This window comes from Eriocheir sinensis, chromosome 15, assembly GCF_024679095.1.
Source record: "Eriocheir sinensis breed Jianghai 21 chromosome 15, ASM2467909v1, whole genome shotgun sequence".
Classification (NCBI taxonomy): Eukaryota; Metazoa; Arthropoda; class Malacostraca; order Decapoda; family Varunidae; genus Eriocheir; species Eriocheir sinensis.
The window spans coordinates 21,003,722-21,028,177 of record NC_066523.1 but is presented as its reverse complement, the minus strand read 5'-3'; the positions used below and the strand labels follow the sequence as shown (position 1 = coordinate 21,028,177).

General features: G+C 48.9%; 1 protein-coding gene across 1 annotated transcript in view; it reads left to right on the top strand.

The window, feature by feature from the left end:
• LOC126999033 (RNA-binding protein Musashi homolog Rbp6-like) overlaps positions 1-24,456 on the top strand; it is a 116,749-nt gene that overhangs the window by 66,654 nt on the left and 25,639 nt on the right. The window contains exon 2 of the mRNA XM_050861380.1: positions 9,352-9,415. The gene's annotated coding sequence lies outside the window, so the exon portion shown is untranslated. The remainder of the gene's footprint in view (positions 1-9,351; positions 9,416-24,456) is intronic.

Here is a 24,456-nt window from a genome sequence, read left to right as displayed (position 1 = left end):
TTGAGAGGAAGAATAAGGGGAGGGAAGGCAAGGTAGGGAGGAGAAGGGAAAAGAAGGTAAAGGGGAGGGGGGAGAAATAATTAGGGAGGCAGGTAAGGGAAGGTAAGGAGGAGGAGGGTGTAGGAGGAAAAATAAGGAGGAAAGGGTCAAGAATAAAGGGAAAGAAGGTAAGGGGTGAGAGAGGAGGACAAAGGGAGGGAAGGTAAGGGGAGAAGGTGTGAGAATAAAGGGAAGATAATGGGGGTGTTGGAGGAAGAAAAAGGGGAGGAAAGGGAAGGGAAGGGGCAAGAATAGAGAGAAAGAAGATAAGGAGTGTGTGAGAGAGGAGGACAAAGGGAGGAAAGGGAAGGGGAGAAGGTGTGAGAATGAAGGGAAGGGAAGGGGCAAGAATAGAGAGAAAGAAGGTAAGGAGTGTGTGAGAGAGGAGGACAAAGGGAGGAAAGGTAAGGGGAGAAGGTGTGAGAATGAAGGGAAGGAAAATAAGGGGAGGGGAGATTACTGAGATGCTAAATATGGCTTGGGTTTAAGTTACCTGAGTTCCTTGTGTGTATTACCTGCCTCCCCCCCTACCCCCTTGTCTCCTCCCTTCCCTCCTTTTCCTCCATCCCCCTTCCTTATTACCTCACGTTTTTCCATGTTATCCTTTTTATTCCTCCTTTTCCTCCTCTCCTCTCTTATCTTACGTGTTATCTCCCTCTCCCTTCTTTACTTTTCCTATTTTTCTCCACTTTCCTATCCTCCCTCCATCCCTCCCCTTATCTCCCCTCTCCATTTCCCTCCGTCCCTTTCAATTTCCTTTTCCTCACACTTTACTTCCTTCTCTCCTCTCCTTCTCTCACTTTTCCTCTCCCTTTTTCTCTTCCTTAGATCTTACCTTCGCCTCTCCTCCTCACTCCTCCATTCCCTTTCATCATCTCTTCTCTCCCACTGCATCTTCTCTCAACACTTCGATTTCTCTCCTCAGTCTAAGCCTCTTTTTTTTCTCTCTCTCTCTGTTTAGACTCTGCCCTCCGTCGCTTGTTTCCACTCCTCCGCTAAGCACTGTTATAATCATTCGTTTGTGATTTTTTTTCTTTTCCCCACACATTCACTCCTATTCAGTCACCCCTTCTTCCATTCTCCCTTCCCCTCCTTTCTGTTCCCTCTTTCCCTCCTTTTCTGTTCCCTCTTCCCCTCCTTTTCTGTTCCCTCTTCCCCTCCTCTTCCAGTCTCCCTTTCTATTGTTCCTCGGCGCCTCATCCCTCTTCCCGTCGCTTTTAATAAAGGTGTTTTCGCTCTTCGTTTCTTTGTTCTCCCGCCCCTGCCTTTCATTTCCTCCCCCATTTTATCAATTCTTAACTTCCCTTTCTATATTTTTATCCCTATCTCTCCTCCCACTTCCACTCCTCCTCCCCCTCCTCCTCCCCCTCCACTCCCTCTTTTTTCCTTTCATTCCATCGCGGAGAACAAGTTGCGTCTTTTCGTCTATCATTCGATAAGAAAAATAATAGCAGCAATCACTGAAAGGAAAAATTGAACGTAGGGGCAAAATAAATATTGTTCTGACGGGAGGGGAAGAAACTCTACGGAACACACACACACACACACACACACACACACACACACACACACACACACACACACACACACACACACACACACACACACACACACACACACACGGATGGTGGGGGACTGTTATGCTTCCTGTCCGTGTCTGGAACGATCCGCCGACACAGCAAATAATAAAGTTAATGTTTGATGCAGCAAGTCACTATAAAATTAAATCCGCCCCCGCCACCACGGCCTCGGCCCTGACCACCCGGTAATAAAGATGGTGTTGGCGTGCACGTAAAGATAAGTAAATACTCCCACAGCGGCGTGCAGCAAGCGTGTCCTGTACAATAAAACGTTCCGCAGCATCGCCCGTACGTTTCCGGCACCATGCAAGTTTTAGTAACAACCATGAAGTCTCCAATACCATAAAACACTTAGCACCAGAAAAAAAGTATGTTGGACACCACCAAAATGCTTTTAACACCATGGAAACGTTTTGAGAGCCGTAAAGGCATCCCACGCCATAAAACATTTTCACCTGATAAAAACGTTTAGACATCCTACTAACGTTTTCTGCACCATGTAAAAAAGAATATATATTTACACCAATCCTCTGCAGCGCCATTAACGCCCATTCAGCCCAGTGAGCAGGCGCGCGCCCAGCCCCATAAATCTCAGCAGCCCAACACAGACAGCCCCGCAGCATGGCCAAACATTTCCTGGCCAACCTGACGAAATATTTAGCGGCATGACTTAAGCATCAGCCACCCGCCATTGCCACCACCACCAGCAACACCACTATTAGAGCCACACCACCACCACTGCCACCACCACCACCACAACAACAACAACACCATTACAGCCACTACCACTATTAATCCCCTCTTCAGTCACCACCACCACCAACAACAACAACAACAACATTACAGTCACAGCAGTAATACTAATCTCCACTTCAATCACCACCACCAACAACAACAACAAAAACAACACCATTAGTCAAAGCAGCAATAGTAACCTCCACTTCAATCACCACCACCACCACCACCAATAACAACAACAACACCAACAACAACTTTACAGGCACAACAGCAATACTAATCTCCACTTCAATCACCACCACCACCACCACCACCACCGCTGCAACAACAAACACCACCACAAACACCTTCCGGCACCACACTACAGCTTACGTAACACAACACCACTACTCCTCCCCCTCCCCCTCACCCCCCCTCACCCCCATCACAAACACACACGCACAAAGTAAACTTCTGTACCACAAATGTTTTCTCCACATCATGGTTTCCGGCGCCATAAAAGGGTTCTCTGTACCATAATTGAAGTACACCTTGGTTCTGTTTTTACCTTTTCCTTGTTTGTTTGTTTGTTTGTCTTTGTTTATCTGGGTCTTTCCTTCTAATTAGAGTAACACGGAAGTACACGTTGTTTGTTTTCCTTTTTTCGTGTTTGTTTGCTTGTGTTTGTTTTTCTTTATTTTATCTTTTCTTTCCAAATTATAGTAACTCATTTTTGCGATGGCGGCTGACAACGTTCCTCTGTTGCACACCTTACTTTTCTTTTCCTTTCCGCGTTTTTCTTTTGTTTGTTTGTTTGTTTGTTTGCTTCTATGTCTTACTATGTTTATCTGCTTCTTTTCTTTCCTTATTATAGTAACACATTTTGGCGGTGGCGAATGACAACGTTTATATATTTTTTTTCTAACACAATTACAAGATTATTAGCAGCATTAGGACGTAACGAGCGCCACCTTGTATTAATTAAGCAGAATAACTATTAAATAACTATATTGGCTCGACTGGCTGTTCGCTCTGTGTATTTATTTATTCATTCCGCCGTATGTTCAAAGATTTTTATTTTTGCCATCGAATCCGTGTATTGTGCGTTTCTTTTTATATTTTTGGTGCGTTTTAGTCGTGTGTGTGTGTGTGTGTGTGTGTGTGTGTGTGTGTGTGTTCAAACATCTATTTTTTGTCCTTGGTACGCGGACTCCCTTTTCTTTATATTTTTGTACCTCTGTAATTATTTTGCACTTGGATTAGTTTTGTGGTTTGCGTGAATTTTCCGTGTGCGAGGTCGTGCTGTACGTGTGTGTGTGTGTGTGTGTGTGTGTGTGTGTGTGTGTGTGTGTGTGTGTGTGTCCGTCCGGCTTTGTTTCTCGTAATTAGTATGTGTGTGTGTGTGTGTGTGTGTGTGTGTGTGTGTTCATGTGGCGTTTCTTTCTGCTTCATATTCTGCGTGTTTATGTTGGCCGTCCTTCAAGATGGTGTAATGTCGCCTTTTTGCTTTCCTTTTTACACTCTCGGTCTCACGTTGCGCCTTCACCTCTCCGCGGCGTCTTTGTTTACCTGTGGTGGCGTGTTTTAATTAGCATCACGTTGCCGCGCTGTGACAGACCTGACGAGACGCCTTTTGAGGAGGGTCACACACACACACACACACACACACACACACACACACACACACACACACACGGCAACTCTCTCCTCGTAAACATTTGGCTAAGATAGTAAACCGAATCACAAAAAGGATCATCACTATTTTAACGACCGAAAGTATACTCATTTACAGTTTGCAGCATTCTTTATTCGCCTGTTCATGATGACCGATATACAGGGTGGCTAAAAGTACCACCAAAACCCCCACCACCACCACCACCTCCACTCACCACCATCTCCACCGTCACACCCTGCTGCCTCCCTAACCCTGCGTGAGCCTACCAGGGGCCAAGGGCAAGATCATTCCCTCTTTGTTCTTGAAACAGACCGCGCCTACCCATTAATGCCTCCTGCCCGCCTTGGCCCCATGTTCGCTCCAGGAAGGCCCGTCCAGCCGCATGCCTACCCATCCATCCTTATGAACCTCCCTCCTGAAGCCTCCACCCCGCCCTGTAGTCTTTTTTTTTTTTTTTTTTTACAGCAGAGGAGTCAGTTCAAGGGCATAAAAAAAGAAAACAAATGTGGAAAAAAAGCCCGCTACACACTGTTCTATGTTCTGAGTAGATGGATGACGTTCAACCCACTTTAGGAGGGAGCTCATTGGTTGTCAGAGATCCATGTTCAGTCCAGAGTATTTAACCCACCCTCCATCCCACCCACACTTACAGGCACAGTCGCAACAAGCCACCCACGTACCCTCAAACGCCCTTACGAGCAACTCCCAGCCCATCCTCACCTCATCCCTGTCCTCGTCCACCTGGACAAAACTCCCCGCCACCCCCCACCCCTTGAAAACCACAAAAGCCTACCCAGCCCTGCCCTCCCTCATTGAAGGCGGCGAGGAGCTACAAAAGGCCTACCCACAAAAAAGCCCCCTATCCCTCTCCTACCTCCCCACCCAGCCCCCCACGTAGCCTCCCCGCCTCCCCGGCCCCCTGCATCCTCCACGCACCAGCCTGCCATCCAGTCAGCCGGCCATTGAGCCACGTGAGGCACTATACTTGCGCCGCTAAAAAGAGCCCAACCTCCCCTTTACGTCACACAAAAAAGCACAGCCCCATAAAAGCGGCGCGCCTCGCCGTGCGGGCCCCTACCTCTATAAAAGTCTTCCCCGCCATCATGGAAATCCCAACGGCACCGCCTGGAATTTTTCTTTTTCCCCATTTTTTAGCTTTTTTTCCCTCCGTCCTGCCGAAGGGTTGCCTGCCGTACCGCCGCGCAGGCCGCCCACATTAAAGGCGCTGTGGCACAAAGCAGGCACAGTTATGGCACTGCTAAAGGCAAATGGTCTTTACGGCCTTTTTACCACCACTCCAGGCACTGGGAGGCGCTATAGCATCATCACGGCCCCGCGGCTCCACTAAAGGCTCGGCGCGGCTGTTTGAAGGTGTGCGGGGGTGCCGGGGACGACTCCCGGCACTGTGCCTCTGTGGATCACTTGGCACTCACATATATCCCTAACCCTTTGACTGTATAGGCTCTGTGGCCACTCGAGGTAATGTTGCACTGCTTTATGGTTTATTTGCCACCGTTGAAGGCTTTGTGCCCTCCTCAGACCCTAGGCACCAGCGAGGTCACTTTCGTCATACCACAGGAGGCACTGGCCCGCCGCGGCACCTGGGCAGCAGCATTACCTGTCCATCGTGGAGCTCTAACTTGTCACCTCGTTTTTTTTCCACACTTTCACATAAGTTCACGTGCTGGAATGTTCCTTTGTGGGTTTTCACTATAATATAATTTCCCTTTTTTACTTTTCTTTTCCCTTTCTTTTGGTAAGAAATATATTCCTACATTCCACTTTCCCCTACATAGTGTTCGCGTTTTTCTTCGCCTGTTATATTTACAAGCTTCACTTTCTCCTTTCCCGCCGAGGCGTCGCTGTTGCCTTAAAAGACGCGCTTTGGAACACCCGGGATTACACCCACCGCCATATAGGTCCCGTAAGCCTGTTTTGGGCCCGCAGCCGCCCCTCCGCCACCTCCACCGCCTCCTCCAAGTCCATCTCCACCTAACTTTCCCTGCATAACTCATTTGAAGGGAAATAGCTCTCTCTCTCTCTCTCTCTCTCTCTCTCTCTCTCTCTCTCTCTCTCTCTCTCTCTCTCTCTCTCTCTCTCTCTCTCTCTCTCTCTCTCTCTCGAATACCAACAGAATCATCATCATTAGCTGTTTTCTCTCTTTCACTCTCGTTCTCTGCTTCAGCCTCCTCTACTCTTCCTTCCCTTCTCTCCTTCTTCCTCTCTCCTCTGCTCCTCCCTCCCTTCGTCTCTCCCTCCCTCCCGCTGTCCTCTTCATATGGAGACGCCCTTTCACGGCCAGCATATATGGGCAAAATTGCCTCCTCCTCTTCCTCCTCCTATACCTCGTCCCCTTCTCTCCCTCCTTTTGTTCCTCCTCCTCCTCCTCCTCTTCCTCCTCTCGCTGCAAATGTCTATCTGTCAAGGTCAAAGAATACATTTTTATACAGTCAGAGGAATAACGAGAGAGAGAGAGAGAGAGAGAGAGAGAGAGAGAGAGAGAGAGAGAGAGAGAGAGAGAGAGAGAATGGGGGGGTAAACCATGTTCATCAACTGGGCGGAGACGAAGTTACGGCCAGGACAGCAATTTTTTAGTGTTGGGGGGAGGGAATAATCAAAGTTAGAGAGAGAGAGAGAGAGAGAGAGAGCAGCGCTGGGTCGGGCCTCTCATAAACTAGATGGCCGCAAGGAACGTAAGAAGAGAAAAATATGGAAGGGGATGAAGAGAAGTCAGAGTGAAGGAAGAAAGATGAGCCAGAGAGAGAGAGAGAGAGAGAGAGAGAGAGACGAAAGGCGAGAGGCGAGAGTGGACGGAGATCAAATGAAGATGGAGGAGGAGGAGGAGGCGGAGAAGGAGAGGGCGAGTAAAGGAAGATGGAGGAAGAAGAAGAGGAGGAGTCATAAGCCTATTTATAAACTCGGACCAATTTCCTGTCTCCTCCTGTGACTGACGCCGCTTTGTTGATATTGTAATTGAGGGAAAGCGAAGCGTGGTGGACGGCGGAGAGGGGAAGACGAGGAGGAGGAAGAGGAAGAGGAGAGAGAGAGGAGTGAGAAGAGAAGAGCGGGCAAGGAGGAAGGGAGGCTGCGACATGGAGAGGAAGGAAGTAATTACGCGAGAAAATAGAATAATGAGAAAGCCCGAGGTGGAGGATTATGAAAAGTTGAAATTAAAAGAATGAAATATAAAAATGTGGCGCAGTGTTGATTGTTGTTGTTGTTAGTAGTAGTAGTAGTAGTAGTAGTAGTAGTAGTAGATAAACTAGTTCCATAAGTACGATAAAGTAAATTGTCATGGTGAGATTCGTTTCGTTGTTATTGTTGGTAGTAGTAGTAGTAGTAGTAGTAGTAGTAGTGGTAGTAGTAGTAGTAGCAATGGTAGGTATGGCTGTGGTGGTGTTTCAGTTTGTGTATACCAATAGATAAACAAGTTGCATAAGTAAGATAAGGTAAAAGTGTGGTGCGGGAATGCGTTTTGTCGTTACTGTTGGTAGTGGTAAGTAGGATTAGGAGTAGTAGTAGTAGTTGTAGTAGCAGGAATCGTAGTGGTAGTGCTTGAGTGTGTATATATTAATAGATAAACCAGTTGCTTAAGTAAGATAAAGTCGGCATCACCGTCGCAATCCCCATCATCAACAAACAGGTTCACGACGAAGGAAGAGTAGGCCAGGAATGCAAGGGGCGCCAGCTGCTACCCTTAAGGAGGTCAGGGATGGGGAGCAGAGGTGGTGATGGGGGCGATGGGTGATGGTGGTGACAGCGGGTTAGTGATAAGGGTGGTGGCGATGGCAGAAGTTGTGGTGATGATAGTGGTAGTTGGGGGTGATGACAGCGGGTTGGTGATAAGGGTGTGGTGTCGTCTGCCATCCCGTGTCGTGAGGCATCCCATCCTGAACTTAGTATCGCGGAACCCAATCTTTATTATCACAGAGTAACTTGGTGAAGCATCCAAGTGTAAATAAGTACCAAGGAGGACCTAAAAAGCCATGTAAAGCGGAACAGGTCACAAGAAGAAGAGTGATTGTTGATTTCCTAGTTATATACATACATACATACGTCATCATGTGAGACGGGATGACTGAAGACACCACAAAGGTTGATGGTGACCGGAGTAGTTGTGGTGATGATAGTGGTGAGGGCTGATGATAGTGGTGATTATGGTGATGGTGATGGGAGTGTTCATGGTGGTGATGGTGGAATCGAGGATGGTGATGACAGTTGATCGTGGTAGTGGTGGTTACTGATACTGGTGCAGGTAATAATGGTGATGGTGAGAGTAATTATTATGGCGGAGGTGATAATGGTAGTGATGGCGGTGGTGGTGGTGATGGTGGCGAGGTTGGTGGTGGTGGTGGTGGTGCAGTACGGGCGCAGCTTCAACACTGGGCAGGACTGTTAAAGCACAAAGTTGAGGGTCTGTCCTTGGGTTGGTATCAGTGTGCGGCAGAGGCTCGTTGGATAGCATACATGAAGAGAATGTTATGAGGCAATGTAGAGCGTCGGCGAGTGGAAATGAGTGATGGTTAGGCTCTGGTATACACAATTCACAACACAAGAATACATTTAAACTGGAGCCTAGATGAATAGTTTAGGTTTACAAGTGTTTTTTTTTCATTATTGTTTTTTTTTTACGCCCTTGAACTGTCCTCTGCTGTAAAAAAAAAATATTCTCCTGCAAGATTTTTTTTCCTCAAGGGCAACAGATTGGTCTTTTTATATTGCTTGTGTTTAGCTTTGGTTTGAATAATTTACCGTTTAAAATAAATCAGGAAAGCATCATATATCATTTTTAATTGAGATGTTGTAAGAGTAAAGATAATTATGCAAAGTTAAGGAACACAAGTCAAAAAACATTCATAAACAAACACCACACAGAGGGAGGCCGTGATGGGACGGTCCACACACACACACACACACACACATACACACGGTCTCTTACGTGATAGGTTCGTGTCAAGAGCAGCCTATGTGTGTGTGTGTGTGTGTGTGTGTGTGTGTTTGGCCATGAGGGACACAAACGAAGCGAGTCAGTAACCTTTTAACAGTCTTGTCCTTAACCTTTCATCCATCCCAAAAAGAAGTGATGTTGAAGTTGAGGAAAAAATAGAGAAAAAAAAAACAATAGAAGGAAAATAGATACCTACTCCATGTCCTTTATTTATTTTCCTTTTTAATATATTTCTAAGGTGCGGTATCGTTAACTTTTACTGCACTTTAATCTACATATGTTTAAGCCTCCCTTCCCTCCTTTCCCTCCCTTCCCCCGTTTTCTAATTTACTTTATTTTCCCTAAGAGTGTAATTGTTTGGACCCAATTAACGTGTTTTTCTTTCATTACAGGTGCGTTGTTTGTCGAGCCGAGGTGAACGCGTATATAACCGGTAACGGAACACGAAAGAAACTGGTAAGGTATCTCTCTCTCTCTCTCTCTCTCTCTCTCTCTCTCTCTCTCTCTCTCTCTCTCTCTCTCTCTCTCTCTTGTTCAGCGCCTCGATATAATAAACACGCCGCATAATGAGATAAGAAAGGTGGTGGCCGAGGATGTTCGCTGTTCACCCTTCACCTTAATAACTCCTCACCCTTCACCCTGCTAACCTTACCCTTTACTCCTCCTCATCCTCACCCTTAGTTAACCTTTCCCTCACTTCAAACCTGTCCCTTCATCCTCTTCTCCTTCAGCTCTTCTTCTCCCCCTTACCCCTCAAACCTCCTCCCCTTACTTAGCCTCCTACTCCCATCTTCTTTTACTTCTCACCCTTCGTACCTGTCACCCGTTTTCTTCCTCTCCCTTCTCCCCTCACTGCCAAATCCTTCTCTCCACTCCCCACCCTTACTTCACCTTCCACCCCTCTTCCTTACTCCTCAGCTTTGCCTCCCCCTTCCCCCCTCATCCCGTACCCTACCTTACCCTCAATGATCTGATCCCGGTGACTCCTCTCCTTGGCCGGGGTTATATAAGGAGAGAGGGAGAGACATGGAGGCTGCGCGGTGTGGGGGGCAGGGTGTAAGAGGTAAGGGTGAACTGCAGGGTGAAAGGTGAGACAAAGTGGGGGAGAGTGGAAAGGAGGCTGCGTGGAGTGGGTGGCAGGGTGAAGGGTGAAGATGGGGGGGAGGGGGAGTGCCAGGGCGTCTCGGAGCAGGTAATGAGAAAAGTTTAGCATTTTGATGAAGCTGACGGCGATGAGTTGTGGCCGCCATTACTGTCTCTGCTCTCCCTTAGTGCTCCTCACCCTGCCTGCGTCCCTCCCTCTCTCCCTCCCTGCTTGTCTGCCTCCTCCCTCCCTCCCTCCTTCTACTAGTCCCGTTCCTTGCTTTCTTTCTTCTATTTTTCTATTTGTTCCTTCCTAGTGCTTCACCCTGCCTCCCTCCTTCTCTCCCTGCTTGTCTGCCTTCTCCCTCCCTCCCTCCTTCCACTAGTCCCGTTCCTTCGTTTCTTCCTCCAGTTTTCTTTTATTTTTTGTATCGTTCTGCTATTTTTTTTTTCCTGCAATGCTTTCCCTGCCTTCCTCTCCTTCCCTCCCTCCGTTCCTTCCTTCCTCCTCCTCTCCTTCTCCATCCTTTGTGTCATTCTCCTTTTTTTGTGTTTGTTTCTCCTCTCCCTCTCTTCACCTTGCTGCCTCCCTCCTTCCTCCCTCCTTGCCTGCTGTCTCCCTCCACTCGTCCCGTTCCTTCCATCCTTCCTTTCTTCCTCCTTTCCTTCTCCTTCCTTTGTATCGTCCTCCAATTTTTCTTCTTGCTCCTCTTTCTCTTCATCTTTTTTTCGTTGTCATTTGTTTGCTTGTTTTTTTTTTCTTTGTCTTCTTTCCTCCTCCTTCTCCTCCTCCTCCGCGTTTTCTTATCTGCCCTGTCTCGTTTGGCTTCTGCCGGGGCCCTCTCCCGCTCCTCCTCCTCCTCCTCTTCATTCTTATTTCCTCTATTTCCTTCCCATCCTCCTTTGACTCCTCCTCCTGCAACTCTTGTGCTTCATGCGTTCATTGCCCTCTTCTCCCTCATCTTCATAGCATCCCTTCTTTGTTCAATACCCCTCTTCACCTCCTCCTCCTTTCCCTCTCCTTCCTTTTTCCCTATCATTTTCCTCCTCCTCCTTCTCCTCCAGGTCTTGCGTCTTTGTGTTCTTTGTCCCTTTCCTCAGCCTCATAGCATTTCTACCTTGTTCTTTACCTCCCTCCTTCTCCTCTTCCTCCCTTTTCCTCCTTCCTTTTTGCACATAATTTTCTCCTCTTCCTCCCTTTTACTCCTTCCTTTTTGCATATAATTTTCTCCTCTTCCTCCCTTTTCCTCCTTCCTTTTTGCATATAACTTTCTCCTCTTCCTCCCTTCTCCTCCTTCCTTTTTGCATATCATTTTCTCCTCTTCCTCCTCCTCTAGCTCCTGTGGCCTTATTGCTCTCTTCTAAGTCTTCTTCCACCTCCTTATTGCATCTCTTCCTTTTCTATACCCTCCTTTTCCTCCTCCTCCTCCTGGCCAAGTCCTCATAGCATATCTTCCTTGTTTTATGCCCCCCTTCTCCTCCTCCCTCTTCCCCTCGTCCTCGTCCTCCTCCTCCTCGTCGCGATAATCAGCAGGTCCGCCGGCGAGGCACACGGTAGGCTGGGTCGCAGTCAACACCCACCTCACAGAGTGCTCGCTAAAGATCCCTGAACCGCGCCGTGAGGTTAATTTCTCTCCCCTCACGTTACCCTGCCTCCTCGATTTCTTCTTTTTGTCCCCCAGCCCTGAATGTGTGTGTGTGTGTGTGTGTGTGTGTGTGTGTGTGTGTGTGTGTGTCTAAGTAATGATTTCAAGCAAGGTTTTTGTGTCTACTTTTTCTGGCCGTTTTATTGCTTACATGTGACGAGTCTGAAACCCAAGCGTGTGTGTGTGTGTGTGTGTGTGTGTGTGTGTGTGTGTGTGTGTGTGTGTGTGTGTGTGTACATGCCGGCAGTCAACCCACCGCAATCGCATTAATCTGGCAATTCCACAAAGCGAACGTTCATAACCTAATTACCCGGCCTAGCGTTGCGCCTCCCTTTGCGGAACTCCTCTCAGCTATACTCTTTTTTCCTCCTCTCGTCCCTCCCTTTTTATCTACCCTTTTGGACGACTGCCTCAGGATGGTATTCTCAAACGCTCTCTCCTCTCACATCAACTATTTCTACAGGCTAAAAAGGAGATCAGTTGGGTTCTATTGAGTGTTTGTTTAGGTTCACCGTACAGAAGAAGGGTCAAACTACCACCAGGGTCATAAAACTAGCCCCGGAAATGCTCAAAACTCCTAGGAAAGCCTCGTCAAATATGTGTGCATGGGGAACGAATTGTTTGAGAATACGGCTCTCAGCCACTTCCTTGCTTGTCCCTTCACCTTTTCCTTCCTACCTCATTCTCCTCCCTCTTCTCCCTCACTTTTGTCCTTCATCCCCCTTTCCCAATATCTCCTATACCTCCCTCTCCTTTCCCTTCTCCCCATCGTTCTTCTCTGTTCAGCTTCATCTCCCTCTTCGCTTCCTTTTCCCCCACCATCCCTCTTTCCTCCTGTCCATCTTTCCTTCTCTTCTTTGTCTCCCTATTCCTTCTTTTCCCTCGCCATCCCAATCTTCCCATGTCGCTTTTTTTCTTCCTTTTTTTTCCAGCCCATACCGTTGTCTCTATTCAGCTTCATCTCCCTTTTCCCTTCCTTTTTCCCCACCATCCCTTTCTCCCCCTGCTCCATCTTTCCTTCTTTTCTCTCGCCATCCCAATCTTCCCATGTCGCTTTTTTTCTTCCTTTTTTTCTCAGCCCATACCGTTGTCTCCTGCCCCCTCTCCCTGACCCTTGCCCCTTCAACCGTACCTCACCCCCTCTTCACCTTTTCCTCTTCTGCCCCTGTCTGGTCAAGCCTTCTTACTTAGTCTATTCCTGTCCCCTTCCCTTCCCTTCTTTCTGCTGCCCCTTAGCCAAACAACACTCCTCATCTCATTCCTTTCCACCAACTCTCTTATCTTTCCCCTCCTCCTCCTCCTCCTCCTCCTCCTCCTCCTCTATTCGCTCTTCCTTGCTCTACATGCATACACATCACCTTCCCCTTCCTTTCCTTAATCTCCAGCCCTTAGCACGCCCTTCCTTCTTCAGCTCTTACCTCTTCTCTCTCTCTCTCTCTCTCCTCCCCTCGACATCCATCCATCCTTTCCCCTAACGCATCTTCTCCCCTTGCTTTCCCGCGTTAATCCTTTACCATCCTCGTCACCACCAACACCACCACCAGCACTAACACACCTATACAATCATGCAACACCAGTCCTCCCTCTCTCCCTCTCACCCACCCACTCTGGTATGTCCGCCCGCCCGTTCACCCGTTCACCCGTTCGTTCGTCTCCATGTCCGTTCCCATCCACCCTGCATCATCCCCACTAACGCTATGTAACAACGAGCCCTAATCTGTTTGTGTGGTGCAAATAACAGCAACGGCAACAGCGGCGGGAGTGACCATCCGGGCCGCTGACAGGATAGCACTTTCATCCCCCGCAATTATAATGAGAAGTCGCTCGCATCCAGGTAAAAAATGAGAGCTCGGGCGAGGCTTTTAGGACAATGGAGGGAGCGAGGGAAGATGAATCGCGGGGGAGAGAGAGAGAGAGAGAGAGAGAGAGAGAGAGAGAGAGAGAGACAAAATCCTCTGTGGTGGTTAAAAGGGGAAAAAATGTGCAGAAAAGAATAGAAAGTCGAGATATTTTTCCTTGTTCCCTTGTGCATCCCCCCCTCTCTCTCTCTCTCTCTCTCTCTCTCTCTCTCTCTCTCTCTCTCTCTCTCTCTCTGGTCTCCGTCCTTTACTTTTCCCCCTTTCGCTGTTTCCCTCCCTCCTCACCTCACCTCTTCCTCTTCCTTTTCCTCTTCTCTCTCCCTCTCCCTCGCTCCCTGTCAAGGATAGCAGGAAGGACCCCCCCCCCTCTCCTCCTCCTCCTCCTTTTAGAAAAATTGCCTTGTCACACATCTATTCGTGACTAACTTTTTGTTTTGTTTTGGTGTATGTCAGTGTATTCTCTCTCTCTCTCTCTCTCTCTCTCTCTCTCTCTCTCTCTCTCTCTCTGATGGGGTCACTGCTAATGGCGTTATAATCGTACGTAACACAGACACGATTTTAACGCCGCTGATGGACTGGCGGGCGGGCGTTGAGCTCACACACACACACACACACACACACACGACGGGGGGGTTGTAGTGTTAGCGCTACGCCCGAGGAGGCAGATGGAATTCGTAATGGGTCACGATACGCATATCAGACCGAACTACCCGGCGTATACACGTTTGTTTGGCGTTCTTCTGTATCCCCCTCCCCCCTGCCCCCCCCCACCCCCCAATCTCATATCTCCCACAATCGTTCGTCTCTCGTTGCAAATCGTTTGAGTCAGTGCTAAGCGTTCCTTTATCTCCCATTTGTCGTTTGAATGAAAAGTTTCGGTGTGATAGTTTTTTCTTTTTTGTGGGGGTGGGGGGTGGGGAGTTGGATTTTCCCCTGTGTGTGTGTGTGTGTGTGTGTGTGTGTGTGTGTGTGTGTGTGTGTGTGTGTGTGTGTGGAAAAAAGAGCACATTCAGGTATTTTCTTTAGTGCTGGTTGAGGAATCCGAAGGCGATGCAGACACGGTATAATGTTTATTTTTTCTACCGATTTAACGGAGGAGGAGGAGGAGGAACAAAGCGAAGAAAGGAGGCAAAGGAATGGGAGAAAGAATGGGAACAAGGTGAAGGAGGAGGGAGGAAGAGGAGAAATCAGTGGTGTGATGTAACTGTCTTCTGGAACTGGTGGTGACGGAGGCGGCGGTGTTGAGTGGGTGCTGATAGTGGTATTGCGGGGTGGTGATGAATGCAGCTGTGGCAATGGTGGTGATGGTGGTAGTAATAGATGCTACTGATTTTTTTTTTTTTTTTTTTTTTACAAGGGAGACAGCTCAAGGGCACAAAAAATAGGAAACAATAATAAAAAAAAAAGCCCGCTACTCGCTGCTCCTAAAAAGAATCAAAAGAGGTGGCCGAAAGAGGGGTAAATTTCGGGAGGAGAGGTGTGCTGATGATGCTGATGATTGACAGGTGGTGGTGATGGTGTTCATGCAGGTGAGCGCTGAGGGAGTGCTACAAAGTGTTACTGGTGGCGGGCAAAGAGAGTGAGCAAGATAATGAACTCCTCTGTGCCCGCCGCTCGTGATGTAATTGTAAGGGAATTAGCGTCGTTTCTTTCCCTCTTCGGTCCGGTTCATTTTTTTCCCTCCTGTGTGTTGAGTCCCTCATTGTCGTGGCCGCGGGACCGGTTCGTGCGTCAGCCAAAGTGGGTTTTGTGTATTTGTTTTCTTTCTTCCTCGTCTTATTTATTTATTTATTTTTACTTTTTCAATTAAGGTGTGCGGTGCTGACGTTGGGCATGAGTAGCAATGGTGGTGGTGGCGGCGGTGGGATGATAGTGATGGTGATGATAGTGATCGTGTTTTGATGGTAGTGGTGGGTGTGGTTATGGTGGTAGAGGAGGGTGTGGTTGTTGCGAAGGGCGTAGTCGGATTGTGGTGACGGGCGTGATGGTGATAGTGGGTGTGGTGATGCTGGTGGTGGTGGTGGTGACGGGCGTGGTAGTGGTGGTGGGTGTGGCGGCGGTGGCGGCGGCGAGCCTAGTCCAGGGTCACGCAGGCGGGGATCATCTTGGTGCATGTTTTGTGTAATTCCTTAATAATGCAGCGCCGCGCCGCGCCGCCGCCCTGCATAATACATCACGCGGGCCGCCGGGCGCTCCGCTGTTCCCAAAATTGCTATTATGTCGTGCGTGACCAAAATTTTTCCACTCAAGCGGCATCAGCGCCACATTACGCTTATTAAACCTGTCCGGCGCGGCGTGTGTCCAGTCCAGCTCGGCTTTTTCATGAGGGTCCCGGCAGGTCAGGGTGTGTCCTAATACCTGGCCTCTGCATTACCTACGCGTCAAAGTCCGGCGCGACATTTTGCCTGTAAAGAAGGGATTGTTTGCCCGCCGCGCCTGGCAGCGGGGCGGCGGCCGACAAAGAGCCCGTCCCTCCCAGGTGATGGCCCAGCTGCTCCTGCTACCTTTATCTCGCCCCCGCCTGCTGCCTCTCCGTCTGCTGTGTGTGTGTGTGTGTGTGTGTGTGTGTGTGTGTGTGTACATTCATAGGTGATGCATGTGGAAAGGTGCTTGCGTGACTCAGATGCTGAAGGAGAGAGAGAGAGAGAGAGAGAGAGAGAGAGAGAGAGAGAGAGAGAGATACCACGTGGCAAGCAGGAAGTAAGGGGGACAGGGGGAAAGGAAAAGTACCAGCTGTTCCTGGGGTGGCATGGGGGAGGGAGGGACAGGAAGTGACGTCTCATGCCAGATCAGCAGCCTGCCGGTTGTGCTTTATCCTTTACTCCTACCCCCCCCCTCTCTCTCTCTCTCTCTCTCTCTCTCTCTCTCCAGACAACAAAGAACAGGACGGTTTGAGTGCAGGTAAAGTAAGAATAAGTTATTAATTAGTAATCCAATTAGACACTACTTGAACCAGGGGGGGGGAGAGAGAGAGAGAGAGAGAGAGAGAGAGAGAGGAAGCCAGGGAAAGGGAGGGGCGTTGGAAGGATGGAGGTAAAAGGAAGCCATGAGAGGAGGAGGAAGCAATGAAGCCCCCAGGTAGAGAGGATATCCGGAAGAGAGAGAGAGAGAGAGAGAGAGATTCGCATGCCCCCTTACTAACGAGGCACCTCTTCACATAGACTTAAGCAACGAAGACGATAAGAAGGGAGGGGACGAAGGGGGAGATGGAGGAGAGAGGAAAGGAGGGAAGGAAGGAATCAGGTAACGTCGTCTGTGGTCTGTGCGGGAGGGATGCAATTTGATACCCTGACATGTCTCTCTTTCCTTCTCCTCCTCCTCCTCCTCTTCCACCTCTCCCTCCTCCCCGCTGTCAGCTTGAAGAATAGCAGAAAATTAATGCTCTCTCTCTCTCTCTCTCTCTCTCTCTCTCTCTCTCTCTCTCTCTCTCTCTCTCTCTCACACACACACACACACTGGGCCTTCAATCGGTCCGTAACTTGGGAAATGACGAAGTTTGGAGGCTGTTATGAAGGAGAGAATAACAATGATGATGATGATAGTGATAATGATGGTGGGTGATGATGATGTGTGTGTCTGCATGTAGGCATTTACGTATGTCTGTCTTTATTTATGTATGTGCGTGTGTGCGTGTGTATGTATGGTCACGCATCCTCCAGCTGTTCAGAAAGGTTCGTAGGGCACAGAAGGTCAGCGGGGGTGTGGGTGGAGGGGGGAGGGAGGAAGAGGGGGGAGGGGAGGGAGAGTGGCGTCACGGGTGGGATGCTGTCTCTACCCCACTTTCCTTCCTCTCCCCCCCCTCCCCCCCCCACACACCTCTCCTATTTCCTCTTTCCTCCCTCACTCCCCCTCTTCCATTCCCCCACCCCGTCCTGTCTCTTACATTTCCTTCTCGTCACTTCATTTTCATCTCCTTTTCCCTCCCTCCCTCACTCTCCCTTTCTCCACTTCGGTTTTCTCTCCTCTTCCTCCTGTTTATCTCTCCCACTCTACTTGCCTCCATTTCCTCTCCTCCTCTCCGCTTTTCATTTTCCTCCCTCACATTTTTCTCTCGCCCTACTTTCTTCCTTTTCCCCTCCACCTCTCTCTCCCCCTTCCTTCTATTTCCCTCTTCTTTCCTCTCCCTTACTCCTTTATTTTCATTCCTCCATTTGCTCCTATTTTTTTTCCTGTATCCGCTTTGCTTTAATCCATTTCCTCCGTTCCCTTTCTATCTCCCTATTCTCTTTGTCTTTCTTTCCATGTCCTATCTCTTCGTTCTTTCCTCCCTTTCTCTCGTCTCTGTTACTGCACTTTTTCCACCCTGTCTGTCTGTCTGTTCACTTCTCCTTCTCTCGGTTCCCTTTCTATCTCTCTCCCTATTCTCTTTGTCTTTCTCCCCGTGTCCTATCTCTGTGTTCTTTCTTCCCTTTCTCTCGTCTCTGTCACTTCACTTTTGTCTCCCTGTCTGTTCACCTTGACTTCACTTACCTTCCCTCCCTTCTCCCCTTCCTCTCTCCTTCTCCCCTCCGTTGCTTTGACCTCTCAGTTACTCCCACCCTTCACCCCACCCGCTGGTCTATTTCTCTCCCCTCCCTTTGTTTCCCCTCCCGCTTTCTTTCATCTCAGACATCAACATCAACATCCTTCTGACTATTTTTACCCTCACATCCCTCCCTCTTCACCTCCCACACCTCTTCTCTCCATCCCCTTCTCTTCTTTCTCTCTCTCCCAGTTTCCGTCTATATATACCGTCCTAACCTACTTCTTTTTTTCTTTTTTCATCGTCTCCTTTTCCTTGTCTTTCAACTCCATCTGATTTTTCATTTCACATTCCTGGTCATTCACTATTATTAAAAGGTGTGGTTCCTTTGCCCTTCTCTCCTTACCTTCCTTCCTCCCTCCCTCTACATCCTACCGGCGTCCCTTTCTTCCTTCTCTTTCCGCTTCCCTTTCATCCTCTACAACACTTCCTCTTCTCACGTTTCTGCTCCTGCCCTTCTCATAGACGCCCCTTCCTTCCTGCCCCTTTCCTTTTCATTTTTATCTCTACTCATGGCATAACTACCCCCCCCCCCCACCCTCTCTCTCTCTCTCTCTCTCTCGTTGCGTGCCCTCCTTCCACCACTCACCCCCCCCCCCTCTCCTCCTCCTCCTCCTGACGTAACTCTGGGTCTGGAACAAAGTTTTCTGCACAAAGTCCCGCCGTATTTCTGTCCCGAGGGTCAGGGGGCGACTAGGACCTGGGAATACCGCGATATCCTGCACCGGCAAGGCCACCACCTGCGTCCCCGTCACTACCGCCACCCCCCGACTCTTCCCCTCCTCCACCACCGTCGCCACCTCCTCATCCTCTTCCTTTCCTTTCCTTCACTAGCCTCGTTCACGATCTCGTTCTCGATAGGCTTGACAGGCGCGAGGACGAGGACGAGGAGCGCTTGCAAGGGAAAAGGAATCGGCCGTGCGTGAGGGAGGGAGTGAATGGTTGTGTAAGAAGTTGGAAGAGGTGGTGATGATGGTGGTGGTGATGCGGAGGTGTGGAAGAGTTGGTGTAGTATGCGTGTGTTAGGGGATGGGGTAATGGTCGGTCTTGGTAAAGGTGGTGTGAGTGTGGTGTTGGGTTAGGTTGTAATAATAATAAAAAAAATGACTGGTGGTTGTGGTAGGGTATTGTGTAGTGTTGTTACAGTAATACTAATGGACGAGATTGCAGTAAAAGCAGTAATAGTTAGGGAGGTGTATAGCGTTGTGTTGCGGTAGTTATAATGATTAGGGTAGTGTTGCGTAATGTTCAGTTGCAGTAATAGTTATAGCCACGGTTACCAGATTATCGTACTCAGAGCCTCGTATTTACCGGTTTCTGACCCATAACTATCGCCAAGAAACACCAATAATTAGCCATTTTAACAATAGCTATATATGAAGCCAGTTATTGGGGTTGAGGGGAGAGTTTTGGGCGTCTGAAATCGGCAAACACAAGAGGCTGAGTACGACAATCTGGCAATGTTGTTTATAGCTAGGGTGGTGGTGGTGGTGATGGTGTGTTGGCGGGAGTGATTGGGGCTGCCCGTATCTCATCCCCGCGTCATGAAAGGATCCGCAGGTGAATTGGACTTCGGAAGGTGATGTCATTTATCTCCAACGGCAGCTAGTCCACTTAATCCACCCCGAGCCTTACTATCCATCACTGACCCTCGCCCCTCTCCTCTTCTCCCATCTACCAAGTTCACCCATATCCCTTCATCCATCAGTACCCCCTCCCTGTCTCTCCCCTCTCATCCACATCGACCATTGCCATCTCCCTTTCTTTTCTCTCATCCACAACTACACAGACCCTCGCTCCTTTCCTCTTCTCCCATCCACCAGGTTCACCCATATCCCTTCATCCACCAGTATCCCCTCCCTGTCTCTCCCCCCTCATCCACACCCACCACTGACTGCCACCTCCCTTTTTTTTCTCATCCACATCTACTCTCTTCCTTTTTATTCTCTCATCTATTTCTTCTACTTCCCTTTCTCGCCCCTCTCTCATTCACCATAATAATAACCTTCCTTCTTCTCCTCTCTCATCCACCCTACCTCCCTTTCTCTCTCCTCTCATTCACCTCATCCACCTTTACCACCTCCCTTTCTCTCCCCTCTCTCTTCCACTGCTTCCATCCACATTCCCCCTCTCATCAACAAGTCGCCCCCCTCTTCCCCCCTTTCGTTCACTACCTCCACGTAATCTCATCTACTAGTTAGCCCCATTTCCTCTCACTTCACTACCTGGCATAATTAAGTAACAGCACCAGGATGAGCAGCAGCAGTAGTAATAGTAATAGTAGTAGTAGTAGCGTCCTCCGAAAACAAACTATCCCGCCCTCCCCGTATGGAATGGAATGAGATGTCGCGTTGATGGGTGGGCCGGGGCTTGATCACACCCACGGGAGCATCTCAGCAAGGCGCTAAATCAATTTCAGGTGTTTCATTATCCTCCCTGACAGACAGGTGCGCCCCGCGTAATGAAGGGATTAATTAACCTGCAAGTAATCGCGTCTATTTGTCGAGCTGCAGGTGTGTGTGTGCGTATGTGTGTGCTCAGGTGGATTTCGCAGGTGATTGGATAGTTTGTTTTCGGAGGTATTGTAGCACTGTGACGCTTTCATTTGGTAGCGTGATGTCCCTTACTGGTCTTATACGCGTCCCATCCTGTACCTTGCAATCCCTAGCGTTACCGAGGGCTACTTGTGTGTCCTGGCAATCAAGGGGCTTAGTGAGGGGGAAGGGAAGGAGGCGCGGCAAGGGAGGACACTGCAAAGGATAAATGGGTGGCAGTGATGGAGTGGATGGGGTTATGGAGGAGCGTCTTCATTTGTCTACTCCGCCCTCTGTTCCTCCTCCTCCACCTCCTTAGTTCTGTGTCCGTCAAGGCTGTGTGGTCGGTATTGTAAGACATTTTCGCTTTTCATATCAGCTATTTCTAAAGGTCAAAGAGGGGGTCAATTAGGTTCTAATGAGTGTTTCTTTAGGTTCACGGTACAGAAGAAGGATAAAACTACCACCAGGGCCATAAAATTAATCCTGGAAATGCCCCAAACTCCTACGAAAGCCTTGTCAAATATGTGAACTTGGGCAACGAAATGTTTAGTAATACGGCCCGTAGTGTCTAGTGTTGGGTACTGTACTCTTGCTTCTTATTCCTTCTCCCCCATTCTCCTCTTCCTCCCTCCTCAAGATTATCGGTGTGTATTGAAGCCTTATATTCGCCTCCTCCTCCTTCTCATCCTCCTCCCTACTACTACTACTACTACTACTACTACAGCACGCAAGGAGGGGATGAAAGAGGAGATGCGTCGTCACTCCCTTCGAAAAAACATGACGTCTTTGGGTTATGTTCACACTGCGTATCTTTAGAGGATGAATGGCCATCTGGCTTACACACACACACACACACACACACACACACACACACACACTGGCACGCACGCACATACTACACGTTATTACTAGTCAAAACAAACACGGTCAAACGATACGCCACACGATCAGGCTTTGCACCGTGACACATGGCTGGCCCCGACAAAAACAGCTGCACACACACACACACACACACACACACACACACGGGAAGGCGCGTGCTGAGGTGCATAAGTCATGGCAACACACCGGAACCGAACCCTTGACTCTGAGACTTGATATCGAAATGACAGACACCGCGCCATCACCACCACCACCACCTCCACCACTACTTCCTCGCCGCCGCCACGTGACCCGACCCCCTCCACTATGGCTTCTCGAGGAAGGTCATGAACAGCGAGCGGTTTCGAGATCACATGTTTTGCTTAATCCTCAAGAAAACACGAGGAAGCTGAAAAAGCCAACAGACGAGAAAATAATTCGTGGCGATCCTGGGACGTGAATCTCATAATCACAAGGTACATATAAATCAACTTGGGTATTAGACGAACACGTTATTCTCTCTTTAATGTCATTTACGTGTACTGGTGAGGATGTCGTGGGCGGGGAGACAAGCCTTTCGCCAGCTCACCGCCTAATCTGTCCCATTACTGTTTGTTTTTCTTCTAATTTTCTTCATGTTGCGTCACTCTCTGTAATTTTAACTTCTCTCCAGCTTGCTGTCTCGAGCCTCTAATACATCTTTTTGCCATTTACACAGACAAGCAACTCTCAAAATGTTGGCCGCAGAAAACGCACCAGACTGTCACCTCTTCCTTCTCTCTTTGTTTCCCCTTAATCTCTTCACCTTGCGTCATTCTCCGCAGTGTTTACATCTTCACAGCTTGCGCCATGCCTCCTCGTGTTGGTAGTGTCCCGAGCCTCAACATATCTTTTTCCCATATACACACATACACGCAACTCTGAACATGTTTGACGCAGAGAACTAGTTGGACTGTCGCCGCTCCCTTCAGTCTTTGCTTTCTCTTTTATTATTTTGTTTTCACGTTGCGTCATTCTTTGCAATCTTCACCATACACACACACGCGCAACTCTGAACATGTTTGACGCAGAGAACTAGCTGACTGTCGCCGCTCCATTCATACTGCTTTCCTTTTTTTTCACGTTGCGTCATTCTTTGCAATCGTCACTTCCCTCCAGCTTGCGGTATGCCTCGTGAACATTTTGTCTTACTCACCAAACACGTAATTCTGAAAATGCTTGACGCAGAAAACTATCCAGGCTGTCCCTTCCGCATTCTTTGTTTCCCTTCTGGTTTCTTCACCTTGCGTCACTCTCTGCAATGTTTTCTTCTCCCCAGCTGTCTCGTATTAGTGTCTCCAGCCTCGAATACGACTTTTTGCCTTAATCCCCAAACATGCAACTTTGTGAAAACTTTTGACGGAGAGAACAAGCCAGTGTCAGACGGGTGAGGGTTAGCGTTAGGTTAGGTTAGGTTAGGTTAGGTTCCTTCCACCATTATTATTATTATGTTTGACGCAGGAAATTAGCTAGACTGTCACCTCGAATCCATTACCAGACTGGTGAAGGTTAGGTTACAGTAGGTTAGGTTAGGTTCCTTCGATTATTATTATGTGTGACGCAGGAAATTACCCAAACTGTCACCTCGAACCCATTGCCAGACGGGTGAAGGTTAGGTTACAGTAGGTTATATTAGGTTCCTTACATTATAATAAAGTTTGACGCAGAAAACTAGCCAAACTGTCACCTCGAACCCATTGCCAGACGGGTGAAGGTTAGGTTACAGTAGGTTATATTAGGTTCCTTACATTATAATAAAGTTTGACGCAGAAAACTAGCCAAACTGTCACCTCGAACCCATTGCCAGACGGGTGAAGGTTAGGTTACAGTAGGTTAGGTCCCTTCTATAATTATAATGTTGACGCAGAAAACTAGCCAAACTGTCACCTCGAAGCCAACGCCAGACGGGTGATAGATGGTAAGGGTTGCAGAGAGTTGCCTCCTGTGAGTTAATACGTGCGGAGGACCAGCGCGGGAGTGACTCACAGCACTGACTCACTGACGCACGGCCCTGGGACACGAAGATCAGCCACAGGGGACGTATACGCACGGCCTTCACGCGCTGGGGACAAAGGCAGGGAGTCGAGTAGCACAGACAGAGAGGGTTTAGTAGCTCAAAGAAGCGTCGCAGAGGCAAAACACATCCAAGCACGAGTGATGCAGAGGACTTAGGCACGGAAGGGGTCCTCTCTCCCTTCTCCCCTCCCCCCCCAACGACCCCTCACTGGCCAGCCTGATGCGTCATTGTTCATTGGATTCTCCCTTAACTCCCTCGCCCCTTCATTGATTTCCTGCCCTTATGCCTCTCCATTTTACCCCCTCCTGCTCCTCGCTGGCTCCTACACACACACACACACACACACACACACACATACACACGCGTAAGTTTCTATTCCTCCATCGTCTTTCAGCATCCTCGCAATCTTCTCACTCGTCTTTAAATTATCTCTTGTTTTCTCTTCTCTCCTTTCTCAGTTCCCTTCCCTCATTGAACTCCTCCCTCGGTTCCTACCTTTCTGCACCTCCCTCTTTCCTCAATCCCTCTTCTCTTTGCATCCCTTTCTCAACCCCTCACCTTTCTGCGCCTCCTCCCTCAATCCCTCACCCTTTTGTACTTCTCCTTAAGTTCCTCCTCTCTGGTCATCTTACCATCATTCCCTTACCTTTCCTTACCTCCTACCTAAGTCCCTCCTCAACCTGCATTCTTCCATCAGTCCCTCTCCGCTTTATACTCTCCCTCATTATCTTACCTTTTTGCTGTATTTCCCTCAGCCATTCACCTTTCAACACCCCTCCCTAATCCTCTTACTTTTCTGCACCCTCTCCCTCAACTCCCCTCCACCACCCATCTGCACCCTTCCCCCAGCACGGTAGAAGCCCACGTGACCATTGCATCACACCCTCCCTTCCGCCGGCTCCGTCAGTGGCCCACACCCACAACAATGCCGCC